Here is a 24317-nt window from a genome sequence, read left to right on the forward strand (position 1 = left end):
GCAAGAAACTTAGTGGGATTGATTTTTTTAGTCCAGAAAAACTGCTGAATAAATGTATCAAATCTAAAATTTTCTCTAGACTGTCCTTGATTTCCCCCAAAAAGCAGAATATCATCTGCAAAAAGACTAAGACGTACCACTTTCCTATCCACAGGCAATCCCTCAAACTCATTCAAAGAACATAATGCAATTGCCAGAGGTTCCAGGGATAGGACAAACAATAACTGGGACAGTAGACATCCCTGCTGAGTACCTCTATACAGCTGAAATGAGGAAGGTAAAGTGCGATTAACCACAATCTGAGCCCTGGGTTGATTTATACAGAGTTAATATCCATTCCAAAAAATATGATTCAATACCCGATGCAAACATGGCTACTCAATGCAGTCAAAGGCCTTCGCTGCTTCCAAGCTAACCAGCATGCCTTTTAACTCACAATCAGTTGATGCTCTTATGTCAAGTAAGGTTTTTAACAAATTTGAGGATGAAAGACTCTTCCCGCTATAAAGCCTATTTGGTCCGAAGAGATCAAATCCTGTATGATCAAATTCAACCTATTTGCTAGAACAGCTGACAGGATCTTGATATCTTGATTTAAAAGGGGTATAGGCCTATACGAGGTTGGTAGACATGAATCCTTACTCTGTTTATAAAGAAGCACAATTGGTGCCCCTCTTCAAAAGATCCTTTATCATGAGTTTCCTGGTACATATCAACTAATGATTTGGGCAGCACTTCCTTCAGGATTTTATAAAATTCATCCCCAATCCCAACCGGACCCAGGGCCTTTGCTAGTTTGAGCTTGGAGGTAACTCTTTCGACTTCCACTACACTAATGGGAGCCTTCAAACGTACTTTGCAGTCGTCTGTCAATCATGGAAGGCCCAGAGACTGAAAAAATGTTCCCAGTACTTCCATGTTGACAGGCTTAGCAGCATATGGTTTTTGTTTTTGTTTTTTTTTTTAAATTAAAAAAAAAAAAATCAAATGCTTTACTTATCGCTTCAGTGGTACCACAAGTGTTACCCATGTACTCCAATTTACATATATCTGTCCTCTGTCTTTCATGCTTAACTAGCCTACTCATTAATTTCTCCGATTTATTTCCCCATTGATAAAGCTGGTATTTTGCCTTAGCAGCTAAAAGAGCATTTAGCTCCCTTTTTGTTTCAAAAAATTGTTTTGCTAAGGCAGGTGACATTCTGACCATGCTGCCTCCTCAAGGCAGCCAGCCTGTGTGACAATTCTAAGTATTTGCACCTACTGTACTTTTTTCTTATGAAATAAATAAGCAAGAATGTGGCCCCTTAGGGCTGCCTTCATGGCATTCCAATTAACTACAGGGTCAAAATCAGGAGAATAGTTAACTGTTCAATTTCTAAAAAAAAAAAATAAATAGGAGGAATATCGGCAAACTCTTCATCTTCAATCAAGTCAGGTGGCATTCTCAAAGAGGACTTAGCATCCACCCCGGACATAACTGACAACCTCATTCACAACAAAGAATGATCAGAAAAAGCCACTTCCAGCATCCTTCAGTACTGTGTAAAGTGTGAAAAAGTGACTCAAGACATCAAAATATAATCAATTTGCGAGTATACATGATGAACTTGAGAGAGAAAAGAAAATTCCATGCAATCTGGATGCATGACCCCTCCAAGCATCCCCAAGACATAGTTCTCTGGACATAAACCCCACTCCTACATCCGTCTAATCTTTTCTTGGCATTTTGGCCGGCTTGCAGTCCACTAGAGGACTGTCTGAGATTAAAATTCCCACCTAAAATGAGAGGGTAACCCTCCCATCTGCTCACCAGAGCAAGTAGGTTTGTGAAGAAAACTTGGGAGTAGCGATTTGGAGCATAAATATAGAGTAACATCACCTTGTGGCTATATATTGAGCCTAATACCAAAATATATCTACCATTGGGATCTGTTATATGCCGTTCTACAACAAAAGGTGTAGCCTTACTGACCAAAATGGCCATGCCACATTGCCTGGAACTCAGTGAAGCATGATAACAATGGCCTACCCATTTGCGGCATAACTTCTTATACTCCTTGGCATCTAAATCTTTTTCCTGTAAGAAGGCGATATTAGTATTTTTTTCTTTTAAGCTCCAATAATTTTTTTCCTTTTTATAGGGGAGTGCAAGCCAGTGATGTTTAGTGAACACAGCACCGAATTAGCCATTCATCTTAATCAAGGCTTGGAGTGCAAAACATATTTCATGATACCAGAGGGGGACCCCCCCCCCTCTCCTCTCCAAAACAAACCCATAGACATGTATCGACCTCCACCTGCCAACAAAATCTCACATACACCATGCACACCCACACTCACATCACCGCATTGCTCACGACCTCCTCCCACCCCATATACTCTTAACATTTGACATTAACCTCCCTTCCCTCCATTCATTACACAACCCTAATCCCTGAAGAAAAACACGCTACTCCAATTCACGGTTCTGAAGTGGACTCTTCTGACATGCAAGCAGGGTAACACCTTCTCCTCCAGGCCGCCCAGGACCATCAGTGTGGAATACAAAACACAGCTCAATTACATAGTGGAGACACACAAGAACCTAGGAGTTCAGTAGAGGCATGTGCGCCATCGACCAGCCTCTAGGTTTTGCCAGCAATATTCCTAGTCAGCTTTTTAACTTACACAGTAACTGTAATCTGATGCCAGAACAAATCCACCCCAACACTAAAGTGCATAGTCATTTAATAGGCTCTTCGCTGCCGGTTGATTGCCACCTGCTTGTCTCCAGTTCACCGAGCTCGAATGTTTACCTCCCCTTTTTGTTTTTTTCTGTTGTGCTTTATTTAATCTTTGTGCTCTGACAAACTGCCCATAGAAATGACATGGCAAGATTGTTAACGGTTTTTGTTTTTTTTTTTCTCCCCCAAACTTGCTTGTGAACAAAAGTTCCTTTTATCAATCAGAAATACCATATGTCCTTGCAAACAGTACACCGAAGAGTAATGGTCCATACTAGTGCTTTTCAGTCAGTAAAATTGCACAATAAACATGGGCCCAACAAACTTCGGATTCAGAACTTGGTCAACATTCACCCGCTCTATGCTGCTGCAATGATTCAGATTCCAGCACGCTTGAAGTCCAAGATATACAGCGGCAGCATCAAGAGGTAAGTTCCTTTAACTCGCGGCTTATTAGCCTGCCCAAAACAGAGTTAAGGATCATTGCAGGGAATCGACAGACCTTCGCCTCCCTGGCAGTTACAAACAGCTTAGCTTCTCCCTGATGGTAAACTTTTAAGCGGGCGGGGAATTGTAGTGAGAACCTCACTCTCTCTTTCGGAACAGCTGCGTGCAATGGGGGAGAATTCTTTCCTGGCAGCCTGAACTTTGGCCGAAAAATCAGAGAAGACCAGAATCTTACTGGCTTCACACTTCACTTCTTGTACTTTCTGAAAATATCTTAGCCTTATCTGTATGATTGAGAGATTTTACCATAACTTGGCACGACCTGTTTTAGTCTGGTCCTCCGGCTCCCAGCCTGTGCATGCGCTCTACCAAAATGGCCCTTTCTGCCATTGATATTTTGAGCACCTCTGGCAGCCATTTCTCACAGAATTTCACCAACTCCTCACCGTGAATATTCCCAGGAATGCCAGTTATAAGCATTGTTGCACCAGTGGTGGTGATGATGGTGCACCTGCCTGCCATGCATGTTCTGTGCTGAGGAGGGAGCCACCTCTTATATGCTGGTAGCCCTTTCTCAAAAGCATCGCTTGGCCTTTAGCGGCAGTGCCCCCCTCAGAACTATCCCTTGAAAGGTGAAGGGGGCAGAGTGGTGGCGATTCTAGTTTATAGTGCTCTTAATGTCACTGGCCCATGAACTCCTGTACCTTTAAGGGGGGTGGGGAGGGGGAGGTATGGTGGAGTACTGTGGCTCGGGCTAAGCAGGTCTTGTGAGAAAGTGCTGCTGGGACAGAGGAGGAAGTGTCTCTAGGCACCTCACCTAATGGAAAATCCGACCTGATCGTGGCAAAGGAGAGTTTTTCAGGTCATGGTTTCAGGCCCAAGTACTTCTAAACACATTTCACTTAAGATTTAACAAAAGTAACAAATCTTCTGGGCCTTTGAGCACCGTTCTTTCACATGCAACAAAGCCATAGCCCCGTCCGCTTGCTTTAGCATTCTGGGGTTCACTCCATAGCAGTTCTTTCTTTCTCACAATGCTGCAAAAGTGTATAGCCTGCTTTAAATCGTTGATATCCTTCTTCCAGGTTCAGGCAAGGAAACTAGGCCTCAGAGTCTTAAACGTACAAGCAGATCACTGTCAGGCGGATACAATACAGTGCGCTCAGCTGAGTGCACATTTTAACCCGCGGTTGGACGCATGTTTTCGACGCCCTTATAACATAAGAGGTTTAGCGCGTCCAAAACGCCCCCCCCCCCAAACTAATAACGCTCATCATATGCAAATTAATGTTGATGAGGCTATTAGCTGTTTATCCCAGATAAAAAAAAAAAAAAAAAGTGCACCGCACATTTTAACGCTCAGAAATTAATTTCAGCCCAGAGCAATTGTCCCTAGCGCCTCCTTTTTAGCGCGACCATTCATTTAAATATTGTATCGCACGCCCAGGAGAGGTGGCTGGGCACATGTTAAGGAAAGTCGGCGCTTGACACTGAGCGCCCATTTTCCGCACGTCTTTATTGAATCCGCCCGAGTATTAGGTAGCATTTTTCCAGCAACACCTCTCCTGAAAGTGAAAGAAATCTGGTTCCTCTGTGTGCCTTCTGTTCTACAGTATTTAGCTCTCCGCCATTAGCTGTTTTTATGCTTCCTGATTGGGGAGTCTGTTGTGCTGGGAGGAGCTCTGGCGTCTCCTCCTTTTTGGAACTCCGCCCTGGGGATGATTATTTTTTCTTTGCTACTCTCTGGCTGTTCATAGTGGTGGAAGCAGCACAGCTGCTTAACCCTTGGAGGTGCAGGGTGCTTCCAGCCTGCCATAATGATTGATTGGGGCCGAGTGTATTTAAAAGGTGTGCCTGCTTTATTTGATGACTTTAATTTTGAGCATTCTTTCTTTGTTCTGTGAAACCATTAGAAGTCAATGTTATAGTATTGAATGAACAATCAAGTGCTGAGAGCAGTGTGGGCATATGTTACATTATGCTTCCTCTCCTATAAATAACATAAAACATGCTGTGAGCTGGAATCTATATTTCTTCAGAGCATACATTTAGTTTTCATGCTTTCTGTTTGTTTTGCATTCTTATCTTTTATTTTAGTTCGTGGGCATATGAAACGTTTGAGAGCAGACCTTTGAAATAAAGCAGTCTAGCAATATAGGCATGCTGCAGAGCTTGCTGCAGTGCAGACAGGATTTTTCCTAAGCTCTGACAATGTTGAAAGGCTGCCTGAAATACCGGTATCGGACAGGAGAAGTCATGCCAGCGGAGCTGGGGTTGTTGGGCTGATTGTGCTGCTGTGGGAGTTTGCGCTAAAATGTTCTTTCGTATTTGACATTTCACGCTAGGAAGAGTAAGTGCTTTTCCCAGTGCAGGCTATTCAGGTAAACAAAGTACTCCTACAATTGTATGGAGCACTTCGTCTCCAGGCGTTTTTAAATCGCTTTATAATCCTAAAACATATAATTATAGAATTGCACTTTCAGACCTCAACACGGTTCTTGAAGGAGCACAAATATTTTATTTCTTTTAAAGCAACAGTACTTGCACATTTTTAGATAATTCAGTTAGTACTTAAACTAGCAAAATCATTGAGGTCTTTCTTTGGTTTATTTTGACTTAATTTCATTCATGAGGAGAGATGGATGTTGGAAGCTTCTTTTACTTTACTACTGTCAAGAAATCTGGATTAAAAAAAAAAGCAATAGCTTGATGACTTGTCAGAACACTAAAGATGAGTATTTGTGTCACCGAGTCCAAGCTGCTGGCACCCGTTAACTTAATGTCACAAAAAAAGTGGTTTGGGTGTATGCCTCTGCACATACAGATCAATTTTGCCCCTTGACTCCCTAAGGCAGCAGAGCTGGTAAGTTGTTTTTAGGTAGTATAATGGTTAGGGTTCTCCTTTTGGAATTTTATTTTTTTTTTTAAATTTCAGTGCTGTGTTGAGATATTGGGCTCCTTTTATTCTTACAATGATAAATAACTTGGAAGGGCAGCTGTTGTTGTTCTTGCAAGACTGCAATCAGGCATCATACTCATAGTTGTACAGCCCTAATGTAGGAATAATTGAAGAGTAGATTTGGAGATGGATGATTTAAAAATAAAAATAGAGGCATGCTTACAATGAAAGATGCATGCTTTTTACAATTCTAAGTGTTCTCCCCCCCAAAATAAATGTCTTTTCTGACAATGAGACAGTAACACAGCCAAGGAATAGACAAGTTAGTATGTGTGAGGATTTAAGTAGTCCCCAAGAGAATGTGCCTTTCTCCCTCCCCAGCAAAGAAACAACTGTGAGTGGCAAGAATAAAGGAAACACCATTATTGATTAGGCAGGATACTAGCGGAGTGACTGTGTATTGTGTGTGTGTTAGTTTTTTTTTTATTCATCAGCAGAAAATTGAAAATTCTTGGAAGTGTATTCACAGAAGTCCAAAATCAGCACAATTGCTGAGCTGTGTAAATGGCCCACTGTAGATGTTTGGCCTGCAGCATTTTTCTCATGGTGCAGGGTATTGCCTTGGTTATGCAGAAAATTGCTCCCATCTACTGCGGTTGTGTGTCTGCTTTTAGCATAGCTAAATTTCCCAAGTTTGTCTACATTTGTGCTAAAAAAACAAACCCTTTTGCACCTCAGCCATACATTGACTTCGGTGTGAACACACTGAGTGTCGCTGTATTATTTATCCTTTAACTGTAAGTGCACCTCGGACATACATATAAAGAAAGAAAAGCTATTTCAGTGGTCTTCTGCTGAAGTGAGCAGTGTAAGTCACTGGTGCCAGTATTGATCAAGCAAGGCTCGCATGTTAACAGGACTGTTTTATTGCACAAAAACTTTGAATATCAAAAATATTTTAGTGCCATTGCAAATATATAGCTGCTGCATTCTACAATACACATAAGTCAGTGGTTAGACATTTTCCTTTAATTACATGAGTTGCTAGATCAGGAACGGAAACGGGCATCAGCCCAGTTTCATTTGGAGCCATGAAATGTGTTATGGTTTTTTTAAAACTTTATTTACATTTTTCTTTCTAGCTCTTTTTTCCTCCCCTAGACTTATGTACCTGACTGTAGGGGGCACCAAATGTTTGTGTGTCATAGCCCAATCAAGGCAGCAAATGTTAAATTTTAGGTGACTAAATAGCTGAGATTTTTCTACTTCTCTGCTAGACCATCTACCCTAGAGGTGAATTTGTATGTATCAAACTGTGTAAAGCACTTTCGGGCCGATACGGTAAAATGTGTGGGAGAGCGGTCGCTCCGAGGCGAGCGCCCGCTCTACCGACGCACGCCCAGGCCACTCTCCTGGGCGCACGATTTAGTATTCAAATGAGGGCCTACGGTAATAAGGAGGCGCTAGGGACACTAGTGCCTCCTTATTGGCTGAAGCGGCGGCTGTCAGCAGGTTTGACAGCCGATGCTTAATTTTACTGGCATCAATTGTCGAACCTGCTGACAACCACAGGTCCGCCGCGGGCTGATTTTTTATTTTTTTTTTATTTTTGGGGCCTCCGATTAAATATCGCTATGATATTAAGTCAGAGGGTGTACAGAAAAGCAGTTTTTTCTGCTTTTCTGTACACTTTCCCGGTGCTGGCTGAAATTATCTCCTGCCTTTGGCGGAGAAAGTAAAATGTGCGGCTTGGCTGCACATTTTACTTTCTGTATCGCGTGAGAATAACTAATAGGGACATCAACATGCATTTGCATGTTGTGGGTGCTATTAGTTTCGGGGGGGGGGGGGGGGGTGAGGGTTTGGCTGCGTGTTTTCCACGCGCTATTACCCCTTACTGTCAGGGCCAATACAGAACGGTGCACTCGGCCGAGCGCACAGTTAGCTCTCCGTCTGGACACGCGTTTTCGACGCTCTATTATTACCCCTTATTCAATTGCGTGAGGAAAACGCGTGTCTATCCCCCCAAAAACTAATAGCGCCTGCAACATGCAAATGCATGTTGATGTCCCTATTAGTTATTCCCACGCGATACAGAAAGTAAAGTGTGCAGCCAAGCCGCACATTTTACTCTCTGAAATTAATGCCTGCCCAAAGGCACGAGTTAATTTCGGCCGGCACCAGGAAGGTGTACAGAAAAGCAGAAAAAACTGCTTTTCTGTACACCCTTCGACTTAATAACATAGCGATATTAAGTCGGAGGTCCCCCCCCAAAAAATCAGCCCACGGCTCGCAGGTTGGAACATGGATGCTCAATTTTGCCGGAGTCCGTTTTCCGAACCTGTGGCTGTCAGCGAGTTTGACAACCGACGCTGGTAACATTAAGCATCGGCTGTCAAACCCGCTGACAGCCGCCGCTTCTGCCAATAAGGAGGCGCTAGGGACGTGCTAGTATCCCTAGCGCCTCCTTCTTACTGCGGGCCCTCATTTGAATACAAAATGGTATGTCAAGGAGAATGGCTTGGGCGTGCATCGGGAGAGCGGGCATTCGCCTCGGAGCGCCGGCTCTCCCGTGCATTTTACTGTATCGTCCCGTGTATAAGGGGTAAAATTGGCGCATCGAAAACGCGCGGCCAGACAGGGGCTAACAGTGCGCTCAGTCGAGCGCACCATACTGCATTGGCCTGTTTGTAATGCTGACTAAAGGTATTATATGAATCTGAATAATTATAATTGCTATTAATATTATATTGGTGATCACCAGAAAATTCCTTTCTTTCTAGTGCTGTCAGTGCCAATATAGAACGTCAGTGCACTTAAACTTTGTCCAAAGGTCTTTCTGTTGAGAGTTTAGTATTAGACTAATCAGCTAAAAGTCTCTCCTCCCATCCTTCATTGGCTCACTTGAGACCTCCAAGTGCCATATAAAACAGAAAAAAAAAATGTTTTTTCCATTCCAGTGGCCTAACAGAAAAAAATACAAAAAAGCATTCCTGGTGTTCCTCTGCCATCAGCAATTGCACTGCTAGTCCCTTATGTTTTGCATTGTCTGTTTCTTCTCCAGTTTCAAATGAATTTAGCACTGAGATTTCAACAAGATGGCAAATTGATTACACAGTTGTGAAGAACTGATTTAAAACCTTTGAAGCATTATGTGTTATATAAAGCAAAAAGGCTTAAAACAGCCCTGTGGTTAACGCTGTCATGCATGAAACTTGGATGCGAGTGTAATTTTTTCTTTTTTTACCCTCGGGCTTACAGAAGGTGTTGTACAAATGATTTTACTTTGTTTTCTTTTGTATGTACGTGTGTGTGTGCGCGCTTTTTTTTTTTTAAGCCCAGGGAGCTAACTTGATAGCCTTGAGGAGCCACTGCGATATCAAACTGAACAGCAGGGATTCTCAGTGAAGGGATTTCCAAATGATGATAAATATTGCTCAGATATATTTGCATACATATGATCTAAGAAGGCTAATTTGCATATCTTAATTACTCTGAAAACCAGATATGTTTGCATTCCCTCCCCCCATACCCCAATATACAGAAAGGTGATAATTCAGAGGAACTGAAACCAAACTCTATGAACCTGGAAGATGTAATAGGACAAATTGACAAACTAAAGAGCAGCAAATCACCTGGACCAGATGGTATGCATCCCAGAGTGCTGAGAGATCTGAAAAATGAAATTGCAGGCCTATTAATAATCTGTAAATTATCATTAAATCAGGTTTGGTACCTGAAGACTAGAGGGTGGCCAATGTAACTTTGATTTTTAAAAAGGGTTCCAGGGATGATCAGGAAATTACAGAATGGTGAGCCAGACGTCAGTACCACATGAAATGGTTGAAGCTATTATAAAGAACAAAATTACCAATCTTATACATAGTCATAGTTTAATGGGACAAAGCCAACATGGATTTAGCCAAGGGAAGTCTTGCCAAGGGAAGTCTTGCCTCACCAATCTGCAACGTGTTTGACAAAGTACCTTATGCGAGACTCTTGAGGAAATTAAAAAGTCATGGGATAGGAGGCAATATTCAATTGTGGATGTAGAACTAAATGGTTAATTTTCTCAATGGTGAAAGGTGAGGTGCCCCAAGGATCTGTACTGGGACTTTTCTATTTTTTTAATATATTTATAAATGACCTAGAGATGGGAACAACAAGTGAGGTGATCAAATTTGCTGATATAAAATTATTCAAAGCTGTTAAATCACAAAAGGATTGTGAGACTGGGCATGCAAATAGTATATGATTAATGTGGATAAATGCAGAGTGATGCATGTAGGGAAGAGCAACCTAAATTATAGCTACATGATGCAAGGTTCCACATTGGGAGTCACCAACCAAGACCATGATCGAGGCATCATGGATAATATGTTGAAATCCTTTGCTCGGTGTGTGGCAGTGACCAAAAAAGCAATTAGAATGTTAGGAATTATTAGGAAAGAAATGGAGAGTAAAGCATAGACTATTACAGTGACCCTGTATCGCTTCTTGGTGTTATTGTACCTTGAGTATTGAGTGCTGTTCTGGTTACTGCATCTCAAAAGATTTATAATGCAATTAGTAAAGGTACAGAGAAGTGTGACCAAATGATAAAAGGGATGGAATGATTGTCCTATGAGGAAAGACTATAGAAGTTTCAGCTTGTAAAGACAGATGAGGAGAGATATAATAGAGGTCTATAAAATGTGTGGAATAGAATACGTAAATATGAATCAGTTTACTTTCTGAGAAATTACAAGGACTAGGGGACATGCAGTGAAGTTACTAAGTAATATATTTAAGATGAACAGGTGAAAATATTTTTTTTTTACTTAACACAATTGAACTCTGCAATTCATTGCTAGAAGATGTGGTGAAAGCTGTTAGTGTAGCTGGATAAAAAAAAAAAAAAAGAATTGGACAAGCTCCTGGAAGAAAAGTACATAAATCATTATTAAGGTAGATTTGAGAAATCTACTGCAGCTTGTTAATTATCTACCTACCCTTTGGGATCCTGCCAGGTACTTATGCCCTGGATTGGCCACTGTTGGAAACAAGATACTGGGCTTGATGTTTTATGCAAGCAACTGCTTGTAACTTTGCTTTTGGTATGTGATATGAAAGATGGTAAGGTATTGGGTTAGAAACAGGTTGTGAGGTTATGCCTGGAATATTGTGCTGGAGGCTGCTGAATGTCTTCCCAGAAATGGGAATAGAGAGAGAGTGGAATAGTCTGGCCATTCGTTTTCATTATATCTACAATGACTATACATGAGGAATGGGTGGATAACCACCAGGTTCGAAGGACATAATCCAAACAATTTTCAGTGCATAAGGTTTGAAATTGATGTGGACGCAGGAAGACTCAAATATTTTTTACCATTCACTAGACTTAACTTTACTTAAAGTTCAGTGACCTAATTCTAAGAAAACAGCAGTTTGCAGGACAGTAAACCAGACATTTTTCCTCTAAATAAGTGCAGTGACTGTGTACTTTCAAAAATTAGTTCTGTTATGTAATGGTACAGAGTATGACTAACCCATAAATGATCTCGCATGCATGTGAAGTTAATACTTTGTATTTTATCTCCATGTCTGCTTAAGCTCTCTGCTGCAAGGCTCCATCTGCTCTCTAACAGTCAAAAGTATGCACCTTAACAATAAGCTTAGTGTCTGCCAGAACAGAGTGAAGAGTGCCAAGGCTGACTGCTGAGCGTACTTAGCCACGCATTGTGCTGCTGATAGGATACCAGCTTTTACATGCTTATTTTTATTTCATTATAAGGGGGACAGTGCTTTTCCATTTACATGCTATGAAGTGGGAGGGTGGCCTAGTAGTTCACACATTGAACGGTGATGCCAGGACCCAACTGACTACATGTCTTCCTTCGGGCTTCCCGCTCAGCAAGTAGAGGAGGTGCCACTCGGCTCTTGCATGTTCCTGTTTTTGCTAAATTGGAGATCCAGGCAAGCAGTTGACATTGAATGGAAAACTACAGTCTGATTAGTAGATCTGGTGTTCGGTTTGCATCTGTGTATTTTTCAAGCTGGCTTTTCTGTGCTTCAGCTGTGAAGGATGCCCTTGCAGTGGGGAAGTTCTCTCGGGTCCTTTTTTCCTCTTGTTGTGCTTACATTTGGGAGAAGTCATTTACCTCAGTCAAGCCCGTCTCTGGGTTCTTACTGCATTGGCAGTTTCACTTGAACTAGAAAAAGTTAGTTTTGTTAGACTGGAGCGGGGAAAGAGCAAAATTGGTGTTTTTAATGAGTGTGATGTGCTTGATTTTTTTACCGCTGCATAGAACTGGACCAGATGTACCAAAGCTTCTTCAGCTTTCACTGCTGTGTACATGAAGGGACTGTTGCTCCTCAGTCTGGGTGCTTGTTTTCATATTTTTATTAGATGTCAAAATGAGGGGAAAGGGGGAGCTTGTCAGATAAGAGAAGTAAAAAAGAGGTACTCTCTGAGGAATACAAAATAATAAAGTCTGGTTTGTCTGTGGGGAGAAACCTTTTGGGTGTAATTCTTTGCAGCTCCCTCACGCTCACTTTGCCTATCAGCTGGAGTGGAAATAGCCCCTCCCCCCCGATTCAGTGTGTCACACTACCAGCGCTGTAATGCAGTGTCAAAAACAACCACACACACACAAAAAAAAAAAGCGCTGGAATACGACTAATTGAAGCGGTCCCACAAATGAATGGCATAATGCTGAGCACTTCTCCAGGAATTGTAGCCACCCTTGCATTACTTTTTCTCTGTTCTTTGCAGTTTGCATCTCATTGAGAAGGCAAGGCGCTAGCGGGGGGGCCTGCGTGGACCCATCTCCAGCGTCGCAAAAAAAAAAACGTGTCTGGTTGCGTGCGGCGCTATAACTTTTCCTAGCGGTTACCTAACGCTCCCTCCCCTCTCCCCGCCGCAATCCCCACTCTGCCGTTTGTCTGAAGTTTGAGCAGACCAGGAAAACTGTGTTAATACAGGTTTTTCTTATTTCTTTACAATTTGAAAAAATTGCCTTTATATGGGGCTTTATTAAACGAGGATCTTTTTTCATCTGTAAAAAAAACAAAAAAAACCCAAAAACAACAAAAGAGCTTAAAACCCATCCTGAATAGCTGCCTTTCATGTTCTGCCCTTTCTGCCGTGCGCTCCTGTTCGGATCCTGCGGCAGGGCTGGCTGTCTGAGCTTGTACTTTAGCAGTCTGTGTTGCTCAGTGCCTTTATTTGGTGCTTGGGGCATTCTGTGTGCTTTTTCCTTGGGTTGGTTTGTTTTTTTTTTTTTTTTGGGCCCTTCTGATGTGGGGGAAGTGACTTGGCATCAAGTGGGAGCCCCTTGCTTTGGAGCACCATTAACTATATGTACATTTGGGCTGTTTTAATTGAGTGCACTGAGTCCATGATAAAGTGAGAGACAGGTATTGGAGACCGGGAGTCAGAGATGTTTCTTTTTTTTTTGTTTTTCATGACTTACATTTTTCACGTCAAACATTTTGAGAGTTGATAGTATTACGTAACAGTCGTGTCTGGAGACAATAATTGCATTAACATCCTGCTACACAAACAGAGTGGTATGCAGGCTACTGCGCTGGAGCCAAAATCTAAAACATTCACCTGTCTCAGCATATAACTTGCTGATCTCATTTATCTGATATTTTTCTTCTTTCTCTTTTCCTTTACATAAAAAAAAAAAAAGCAAGGACTAGAAACCATAAATCTTTTATAGAGAAGGGGAAAAAAACCCAACTGAATTTAGGGATCTGCAGGGGAATTATTTTACAGGATCAAAGAAATACATAAAGGGGGTCCCGTACAAAGGGGAATGGCTGGTATAAAGGGGGTCCCGTACAGAGGGGAATGGATGGTTATAAAGGGGGTCCCATACAAAGGGAAATGGATGGTTGGTTATAAAGGGGGTCCCGTACGGAGGGGAATGGATGGTTATAAAGGGGGTCCCGTACGGAGGGGAATGGGATGGTATGATTCCTTTTTCTATCCTCTGAAATATTTCATGGTTGGTCAGTCCCAGACCTTAGAGCAGCGGTTCCTGACCTTTTTCATGCCATGGCACCCTGGCACTAGATTCACTTCATCCTGGCACACCATCGCTTTCCCATTTGTTCCCTGGTGTCTTCCCTTCCTCTCATCCCCGTTGGCCTCATCACTATCCTTCCTGCCTGCTCTCCTGGTATCCCTTCCCTCTGCGCTTAGCCTCCTGGCATCACCTTCCCTTCTCACACCCCTTGCACCTACCGCCTTATCTTCCCATCTCTTCCCCCTCCTCACTCCCAGATCGCCTCCAGTATGCAGTAGAAATCGATCGAGCAACGTATCTTACCTGCTGCTTCTGCCATCTCCTCCTTTGTCAGCTTTCTGTTTAGAGTTGGAACTAGGTGGGGTGGACTGGTCTCATGAGGCTATGGGTCACACAGTTCTGACGTCGGAGGACAAGGCAGCACCAAGTTTGACTCCTCCTGTCGGTGGGAGGAGATAGCTCAGGGGAAGGAAAGAGGGGCAGACTTTTTTGCAGCTGTAGCCTGGGCCCATCCTTTCTCTACTGGGCGGCTGCAAATTTTCTGGCACACTGGTTGGAAACCTCTGTCGTAAAGAGAGAATTTATTAAATTTGCTGGGTCGGGCTTTTTCTGTCGTATCACCACAGTGCAATGCACCATCACAGATAAAAGGGTAATAGATTTTAACTGAAAAGTATCAGCCCTCCAGGTCCCTAGCCTCATTTAGAAAAAAAATACAAAGTCAGTGTCTATAGATTTCTTGACCATCTAATGTAAGTTTCCAATGGGAAAATATTTTTCGCCTATCCCACCGAACATGGGCCGTAATGCTATTTCCTCACAATTCCTCCAGCATTTTTTGTAAGTGAGGGGAACATTGCTTTTAATTTTTCATTGGTAAGATACCAGTGATTAAAGGACTTTCTAGCAGTTCTATAAGACAATGGATCACTCACTCTTTTCAATAGGCTTTCACTGCATTTCTGTTACTGTACAGCCTAATTCTTTCTTCTATGCCAGTATGAGATGCTTAGGTTGTGAGTTTTCTCTTTGCCAGTTTTATAATTTAGGAGCTAGTCCTCTGCTAGAATGACGTGTCGGACAGTTGACTGCTGAGGGCATCTAACGATGTAAATAATGCTGGTTTTCTCATCTTTGCTATCAGTAAAGAAGCCTCACTTTATTTATTTATGTTTTTGTCACAATTTTTATTAAACTTTCTGGGTTTTCACAGCAGTAACAGCGCCCCCAGCACAGCTGGGTCCATGTATAGGCCCTCCAGCATAAGGACATAGAATAACACAATACAATACACAGTAATCTCAACCTTCTGGAAGACATTGCAAAGAGAAACAAATAATCACTGTCAAAAGCGCGAAACCCCAGTATTTGAATTACTAAGAACACCCCATTCATTCCCACACAACAAGCACACATCCCCAAACAGCCTTTCCCCCTCCTACACCCCTAAATCCCACCTCCCCCATCTAACCCAGGAGACTGACAATAGTCAACCCACATGAAGGCAAGCTCAAAAAACAAGACTTGAAAACAGTCTAAACTGGTTTCCAGTCCAGGGTATATCCAGTGGTGCGCAGGGTATTTTGCATACCTAAGGGTAACTGAGCAAAAAAAGTATTCTAGCAAGCACAGTAGTTTTGTCTGGCTTACGATGGCCGGCAACAAAGTCCAACCTCTCAAGTTGCATGAGCGACGCCATCCGCTGATGCCAAGTGGCGAAAGATGGCATTGTAGTAGGTTCCAACCAAACAGAAAGGATGGTGCGACAGGCCAATAGGATAGCACATCTCCCAAAACGGTCCAGAGAAAAGCGTTGCTGGTGGGAGCCCTGAAGGAGGAGCATACCCGCCTTTCGGACCGGTTCCCCCGTGCATTTGGTAATAGCCTCAAGTACTGAAGACCAGAACCCAGCCAGGGTCGGGGCAGTGGAGCAAACGATGGAGCAGAGTCCCCTCCTGAGTCATACACTCTATACAAGTGGCAGAAAGGGAAAGTTTTAGCTGAAACCTCCTGACATCGTCACAAATGGTATGATGTAGGATGCGAAACTGTAGTTCTTGTAATCCATGATCCGGGATTCGTAAGTACAGGAGCCTCACTTTTATAAGCAAAGCTATGTGCTTTATTTGACTGATAACTTTAAAGTTTGAAAGTCAACAGTATTGTAACCCTCAGTAAATGTTCCCAGTGGTTTCAAACCTAATCTGCTGCTTTCCAGGAAGAAACAGACAGACATTTAAGTGTGAAAAGATTATGATCATACCCTTTGATAAAAGTTCCCATAATTTGAGAGTGAAATCTAACGTAGGTTGGCTGCCTCCCTTTATATGGCTATGTATGCTTGAGATCCCAAAAGTAGTCCAGGATGACTGTTTCAAATTGATCCATGCTTTAGAGCAGAAGCGGGCAAACTTTTTTATTAACCAAGGCCACATTACTCATCTGCATCAGGATTTCCTCGCGTTGCAGGGTGGGGGAAGGTGGCAAAGATTCCCCAAGGCACAGTGAGAACCAAAGCAGCACCAACAGTAGCAACAACCTCCCGTCCCCAGCAGGAACCAATTTAATAAGTGTTGCTACTCAATGCTGCCATTCTCCAGCAGCCTTCTTCACTGTTCTGGACAGGCTGGGTAGGTAATCAAATTGCAATCCTGCTGATATGTTGCCTTGGTTTCCAGAATGTCTCAGTCTCTGGCCTTTCTAGTTTGCTTTCTCCCCTGCAGAACAGGGTGGATTCTGTGGTTGGGACAAAAAGGCCGAAAGAGCTCCATGCATTAGCACAGTAGGGCACAGCTGCAGGCATCATGTCTGACTGAGCTGTGGCCGCCTCTTTGACCAAGGCGGCTGTTTGCTAATGGGGGTTTAACATCCCGCAGCATATGGATCTGTCTCTGGACCAGATCTGTGCATTATTGGTCGAGGAGCAGAGCTGCTAATGCTATGACTAAACTTTGTCCTTAATCATCCGAGATGTGCTGTGGCATTTGACTTCGGGCCAGTGCTGATGATGTTGGGTCATAGCGTCTGTGGGAAATTGACTATTGTAATCACATTGAAGGTAGGCAGTCCATAAAAAGAAAACAGGTTGGACGTGTGTTTTTCAACAAGCATCAAATACCCCTTATACTGTAAGGGGTTTAGCGTGTTGAAAACACACATCCAAACCCCCCTCCCCCCCATATTAGTGGTGCTCATCACGTGCAAATGCATGTTGATGAGGCTAATAGTTATGAACCTGGGATACTGAAATAAACGTGTGGCCAAGCCGCACATATTACACTCAGAAATTAACACCAAAGGACTGAGCAGCCCGAAAAGGGTGTACAGAAAAGCAGAAAATACTGCTTTTCTGTTCACCCTCCGACTTAATATCCTAGTGATATTAAGTCGGAGGAACTAAAAATATGTTAAAAATAAAAATGTGTCGGCTGGTCAGGTTAGGAAAACGGACGCTCAATTTTACTGGCGTCCGCTTTCCTAACCCATGGCCGTCAGCGGGTTCAGAAAACAGACGCTCGTAAAATTGAGTGTCTGTTTCCTGAACCCGCCAATAGCCACCTCTCCTGGGTTGCAGCTAATAAGGAGGCACTAGGGATGCTCTATTGTCCTGCGTGACCCCTCACTTAAATACAGGATCACATGCCCAGAGAGGTGGCTGGGCGCGCGTTGGGAGAGCGGGTACTCACCACTGAGTGCCCATTTTCCTGCACTCTTATTGTATCAGCCTGTAAGTTAGTAAGCATTAGGGATGTGCAATCGTTTAGGACGAATTATGAAATTGCCTAATTTATCCTGGTTCGGGGAACCCGAATTTCGGGTTCCCCGAACCAGGATAACCAAAATTCGGGAAAACCAAATTTTCAGGAAAATTTGGTTTTCGGGTTAGTGTGCGCTAACCTGAAATTCAGGTCCCCCGAATTTCAAAGGCCCGAACCGCGGGAAATATGAAATTTACCGCAGTGGGCCAAAAACGAAGCCCGAACCGAAAGGTTCAGGCTTTGCACATCTCTAGTAAGCATTACAACACAGGCCTAGACCTGGAGCCTCCCCTAGACTGCCTCGATTTTTATCCAGATAAAGAATAGATTTGGGAATCTTTGGATGTTTGTGTCTAAATGAAGCAGCTAACTTTTTTTTTTTTTTTTTTTTGTGGTATTTCATTTAAACTGTTTTCAGGATTTCGGTTCAGTGTTTTTTGAATAGATAGAATATTTTAGTCGTATAGTCCTCTTGATGCTGGCAGTTCTTCTAAGCCAGAAAATTATATAGAGACCCCATGCATTGAAGTCCCGATCCAACAGGCAAATTAGTCTCAGATAATCTAGCTTCATATAACGCTTCTCTAAAATTAATAATGTTTATTCCTAATTATTTTATTGATTTTTCTTTTCTTTTTTCCCCAGTTACAAGAAAATATATTAATATAGAGCCATGGCATGATTCTAAGCTAATGTTCAGGGCTTCTGTTTTATTATATGTTTTGAATCCAGCCACTTGATCAGAGGCCTGGATTTGTCAATAGGCACACTAGACCTTTGCCTGGGGCAGCAGAAGTCTAAGGGGTAGCAGGCCGGCTGAGGATTAGCTGCCTTTCAGCTGTGCTGAATGTCACTCCTAGAGAACAGCCCTCTGCTTCCTGATCCAGCCCTTCCTCCTCCAGGCAGCATGCAGGGAACAGGAGAGCCTGCAGCAGACAGAGCAAAGGGCAATAATTTTGGGGAGATTAGGAGAGGCTAAATAGAGATCATTGGAGGGGGATTGGCTGGGGGGGGGGGGGGAGCATATATCTGTGTATGAGAGAAAGGGGAACAAGGGTAGGAGACAGTGTTCATGTGTGTGTGAGAGAGAAGGGATTGGTTCCAAGTGTGTGTGTATCATATTGAGTAGGATAGAGAGGAGATGCAAGGAGGAGCAGGATCGAAGCATGGTAAGGATACCTCTCTCCTCCCCACCCAATGCAATTCAAATCCTCCCTCCCTTGATCTTGGATTCTAACACCAGAATCTGTAAACATCCTTTTTTCCGTCTTTCCAACCTCTCCCTTCTCCTCAGAGCCTTGAACTCACTTCCTAACCCTTCCTATTCCCTCCTCCCCTTTCTCAATCCAATAAATTCCCTCTCTCTCTCCTTCCTTCCCCATCCCAGATTCCTAATCTTCCTCATCTCATCCTCCTTATCCCTAGACCTCTTTCCTTCTCACACTTGTCCTCCCTTTCTCCTCACTCCATGCCTGATCCTCTTCCCTTCCTCTCCCCCATATCTGTCTCCTCCTTGTATGGATAGTTGAGATCACTTGTCTTCACCCAGTAAATATAAAATAATTATAGTGTAAAGTTGCTTTTCTTAGCATCTAGTCAGATGAATCCAGAACAAGTGGGCTATAAACTCCTATCAGCAGATGGAGATGGAGCAAGCTGATGTCACAGTACATATACCCCTGCAGTGTCCTCAGTCCCCCAGTATTCTCTGTCTCCAGCAGATTGTGGTCGTGCATTTCCCCACAGGGGATTGCTTCAATTTTAAGAAAGAGAATTAAGGAAGGAAATTACCACCCCACTCTCTTGCAGTGATACCAAATAGTCCCTCCCCCTGTTGAGATTTCCTGAGGTAATTTCCGTGGTTCCTCAGAGGTGTGTCTTGGCCCACTTGCTGGTTTTCTGGTGTGGGCTTAGCTGCTTGAGCAGTTGAAAGACAGCGGGTGCTGGAAGCTGAGCATGGCAGTGATGGCAAGTGCCCTCTCCCTCCGCAGCCAGAGACAGTCTCTCTGCTCAGCCAGGTAATGCTGAGCTCTGGTAAGTTTAAAAAAAAAAATACAGAGACTTAGTGGAAGGTTTTACTTGTAGGGCTTCCTCCTCCCTCCAGTCTCCATGCTTGGTGCACCGTTCCGACATTCGTCCCACTTTGTGTGAGGACAAGGGACGTGGGCAGCCTGGCAGGTTGAGCAGCATATCAAGACTAGCCCCCGCTCAGAGGCTTTTGCTGTGCGCTGTGTGTTAGGCTGCAACGGCTTTTCGCATGCTTGATTAGGCTGCCCTCTACAGGCTTGTTGGTTCACGTGTGCGTCTTGCTATGCGTCCAGTTTGTGTGCCCGGTTTTTGGGCACACAGTAAAGCCTTATCCTCTTTGCTCCCACGTTAAGCACTGCCTAGTGGCCATGTGCTTATGTCAGCACACGTCTAGCACTGTGCGCCTACTTTTTTGTGCGCTTTCCTGTTGGCTGCCTAGGTGAGATCTTCTCATTCCCATCTGACTGGAACATTGCTTCCTGCGGTTTGCAGTTTTGGCATACCACTTTCAGTTTCGGATGCTGTCCTTTGGTCTAGCAACCACTCCCGGAACCATTTCCAAGGTAATGGTGGTAGTTGCAGCGGCATTGAGAGAGGCTGGAATACTAGTACACCTATATTTGGACAACTGACTATTCGTGCCAAGTCGCCAGAAGAGAGCCACCTGGTGACTCGCAATGTAAATTCCCTGTTGCGAAAGCCTGGGTGGTGAACCTAGCCGAGAGCAGACTTTGGCCTACTCAGTCGCTGGAATACCTGGGAGTTCGGTTCGATAAGCAGCAAGGCAAGGTGTTTCTGCTGGAGGCTCAGATTCAGAAGTTGCTAGCCCAAATCTGCCTGTTGTCAAATCTGCTCCCAACTGTATGGGCTTCCCTGCAGGTTCTTGGCTTATTTGGTGTTGACCCTGGAAGTGGTACTGTGGGTGAGGGCGCATATGTGTCCTCTTCAGTGCTTCCTGCTGTCTCTGTGGAATCCGTACTCCAGATGATCTCAGCCTTGCACATTGCAGGCAAGGACAATGTAAGAGCAGACTTTCTCAGCAGGGAGAGTCTGGACCCAGGAGAGTGGGCGTTGTCAGATGAAGTATTTCAATTGATTCGGGATCGCTATGGTCTCCCATTTCTGGACCTGTTGGCAACTCTGCACAACGCGAAGGTTCTGCGATTCTTCAGCCGTAGACGAAATCCGAAGTTATTGGGGATTGATGCCTTAGAGCAAGAGTGGCCGGAAGACAGGCTGCTGTATGCCTTTCCTCTATGGCCTGTGTTGGGCAGATTGATTCGAAGAATCAAAAGCCTCAGAGGGCTAGTATCTTTGGTTGCTCCAGATTGGCCCAGGCGACTGTGGAGAGGATTCTGGTGGATTTGCCTTTGTTGCAGCAGGGATCTTTCCTTCACGAAGATTTGACTCCATTTTGTCTTATGGGATGGCCCTTGAAAGGGCTCGCTTGCTGAAATGTGGATATTCTGTGGCAGTGATTTCCACCTTGCTAAGAGCTCACAAGTTCTCCATTTTCTTGGCCTGTGTGCGAGTTTGGTGAATATTTGAGGCCTGGTGTGAGGATTGAGGTGCTCTTCCTTCCTTGGTCCAGATTCCGCTCATTTTGGAATTTTTTTCAGGATGGCTTGAATAAAGGCTTGGCTCTTAATTCCTCAAGGTACAAGTAGCAGTCCTCGCCTATTTCAGGGGCCAGATAAATGGTGAATCCTTGCCAGCTCATCCTGCTGTGGCCCGTTTTCTGAAAGGAGTAAAACTTCTTCGTCCTCCTTTGCTGTTTCCAGTGTCCTTATGGAATCTTATTTGGTCTTGGATTTTTTGGCAGGGCCTACATTTAGTCCACTGCGTACTCTCATTGTGGTGGCTGACCTTCAAAATGGTGTTCCTGGTGGCAATTGTTCTGTACTTAGGGTTTCCGAACTGCAGGGCTTGTCTTGCCGTGATCCATTTCTCCAAGTGACTCCAGGGGTGGTACAGCTGCATACTATTCCTTCCTCTTTACCGAAGGAGGTCACTGAATTTCACTTTAATCAGACCATCTCCCTGCTGTCTCTGGATAAAAAGAGAGAGACTGAGGAATATCGTCTGTTGTGACCCTTGGATGTCAGACTTATTGTCAGGTATTTGGAGGTTACTGATCCTTTGCGGAAGTCAGATCGCCTTTTTGTCCTTCCCAGCGTTGCTAGACAGGGAGAAACAGCCTCGCGGGCTACACAAGCTTGCTGGATTAAGGAGGTAGTCTCGGCTGCATACGTGGATGCTGGGAAGCTGTTACCTAGTCAGGTTCAGGCTTCATTCCATTTGGGCTCATGCAGTGTCATGGGCAGAAGTTAGATTTTTGTCTACTGTCGACATGGTCCTCCTTACACACCTTTTCCAGGTCTGGATGTGCATGTCCGGGAAGACGCAGCCTTTGCACGTGCGATTTTGACTGGACCATGGGCAGCCTCCTGCCCTATTTGGGAGTAGCTTGGGTACATCCCACCTGTTCTGGATTCATCTGACTGGATGCTAAGAAATGAGAAATTACTACATATCTGATAATTTTTTTTCTTTAGGACATTCAGATTAATCCAGCTTCCCCTCTTTGGCTGCCGAATGGTTGCGTATTGCTTCTCTTGTGTGCTTTCATGTTTCAGGGATTACTGGTAAGTGTTACTCCAGTGGCTAGACTAGTGTTCTTATCTGAGCTCAGTGTTGCCTGTTGGCTGAGTATTTATATAGTTATCTCTTTTTTAATCAAGTTTTTTGTTAGTCTGTCCACAGTTGCTTTTGAAGAGAATACTGGTGGGCTGAGTCACTGCAGGGGTGTATATACTGTGACATTGGCTTGCTTCATCTCCATCTGTTGGTAGGAGTGCATAACCCACTTGTTCTGGATTCATCTGACTGTCCTAAAGAAAAGGAAATTATCAGGTAAGCAGTAACTCTCATTACTTTTATAATGTAATATAAAAGCTGGAAATGTTTGCCAATTTGCTTCAGAATTTTTTAGGTTTTGCAATAGGATTCGCACTTGAGTTGCCACAGGAAACTAGGAGTCTGTGCCTTAGACCTTCTCTTCCTGTTGTCAACCTTTTGGGGGGGGGGGGGGTCGTGGGGAAGAGAGGGTGTCAGTCAACAGTGCCTAGGGGTGCCAGAATCCTAAATCCATCACTGCTTGACCATGCAAGGCAAACTCCTTCATAACTTTCAGAAGTGAATGTATGAGGTCTAGAAAGAAACAACAAAATGTTGTTGGCAAAAAGTGAGATTTTATAGTTAACATCACTGTTGTTCTGTTAGTTTTCTTTAAAAAAAACAAAGTGGTTTGATTTGGAAGCTGAGAGCTTTTAAGTTCCTTTATCCAGACTAGAAAAGTTTGTCCTTGATCACTTTTTCTAAAAGTGTGCTGCCTGGAACGTAGATGCAATTGTTTCCTGTTTCGCTCTATATACAGAATTAATAGCTATATGAATGTTATCAGAAGCTTGACATCCCAGAACAGAGCCTGCATGGTGATAGTGGACTAAATTTGGAAGGATTTCAGACAGTCTTAAAGTGAGAATTTGGAGTGATAACATCAAGGCTAAGGAGCAAATGCATTTGTATGAATTTAATTCTGAGATATCTTCACATTCTTAAAGGATGATCAAAATTGAGGCCTATAGCATTAAGGAGGGACAATCTCTTGTCAGCACAGTATTAAATAGCCTAGCTAACAGCTTAGCTAATGGATACCCAACACCCTTCTGTTACTTACTAGTATAACTGTTCAAGCCTGGTGCTCTGTTAACTTGATAAAAAAAAAATATGACAGCTAAGGGCTGCTTGAATAATTTTTTCCCCATACAATGGGGAAAAAAGCCTTCGTGTTAAGCCCTGAGTATCTCGTGAGAGCTATTTCCTTCTCAGATTTAATGCCTCTGTTATCGGGCTGGTTATGTTTAGGTAATTATGGATATTTATCTCTTTGATAGTAGGCTTTCACGTAGATATTACAGAAAAAAAGCTATAATCTTATAGACTCTAAGCATGTGGCCTTTCCTTTCTTAATTCCAGTAACATTTTTAGTTATTTTGTGAAGATGTAATGCAAAGGGTCTGGCTGATTTACAACCCTTTTCATAGCTTAACTGTTTAGCTCTTCTCAGATTAAAATCAATTTAGGGTTGGCCTTGGTGACATTGATAATAGATATTTGCCATCTGGATTGTTCTTAATTTTATCAATAGATATATCAAATTCCAGACAAAGTAAAATAGCCCTGCTTTTTTTTTTTCTGACCTTGTTTATTAGAGACAAAATATGTATATTTTTTCTCATAAATACTCACCCCTCTCTTCCTGAGATACTTTTCTTGGATTAATGAAGATTTGAGATTGTCTGCCTCACTTTCAATAGAATTTCTCTCCTCCTTAGGATATTTAGGCCCTTAGTATCAGAGTTGTTTAAATAATTCTGTGTTA

At 43.3% G+C, this 24317-nt stretch overlaps 1 protein-coding gene across 4 annotated transcripts in view; it reads left to right on the forward strand.

Moving 5' to 3' along the window:
* Positions 1-24317, forward strand: part of ARHGAP21 (Rho GTPase activating protein 21) — a 450388-nt gene that overhangs the window by 65996 nt on the left and 360075 nt on the right. The window lies entirely within an intron of this gene.

This window comes from Rhinatrema bivittatum, chromosome 2, assembly GCF_901001135.1.
Source record: "Rhinatrema bivittatum chromosome 2, aRhiBiv1.1, whole genome shotgun sequence".
Taxonomy (NCBI): Eukaryota; Metazoa; Chordata; class Amphibia; order Gymnophiona; family Rhinatrematidae; genus Rhinatrema; species Rhinatrema bivittatum.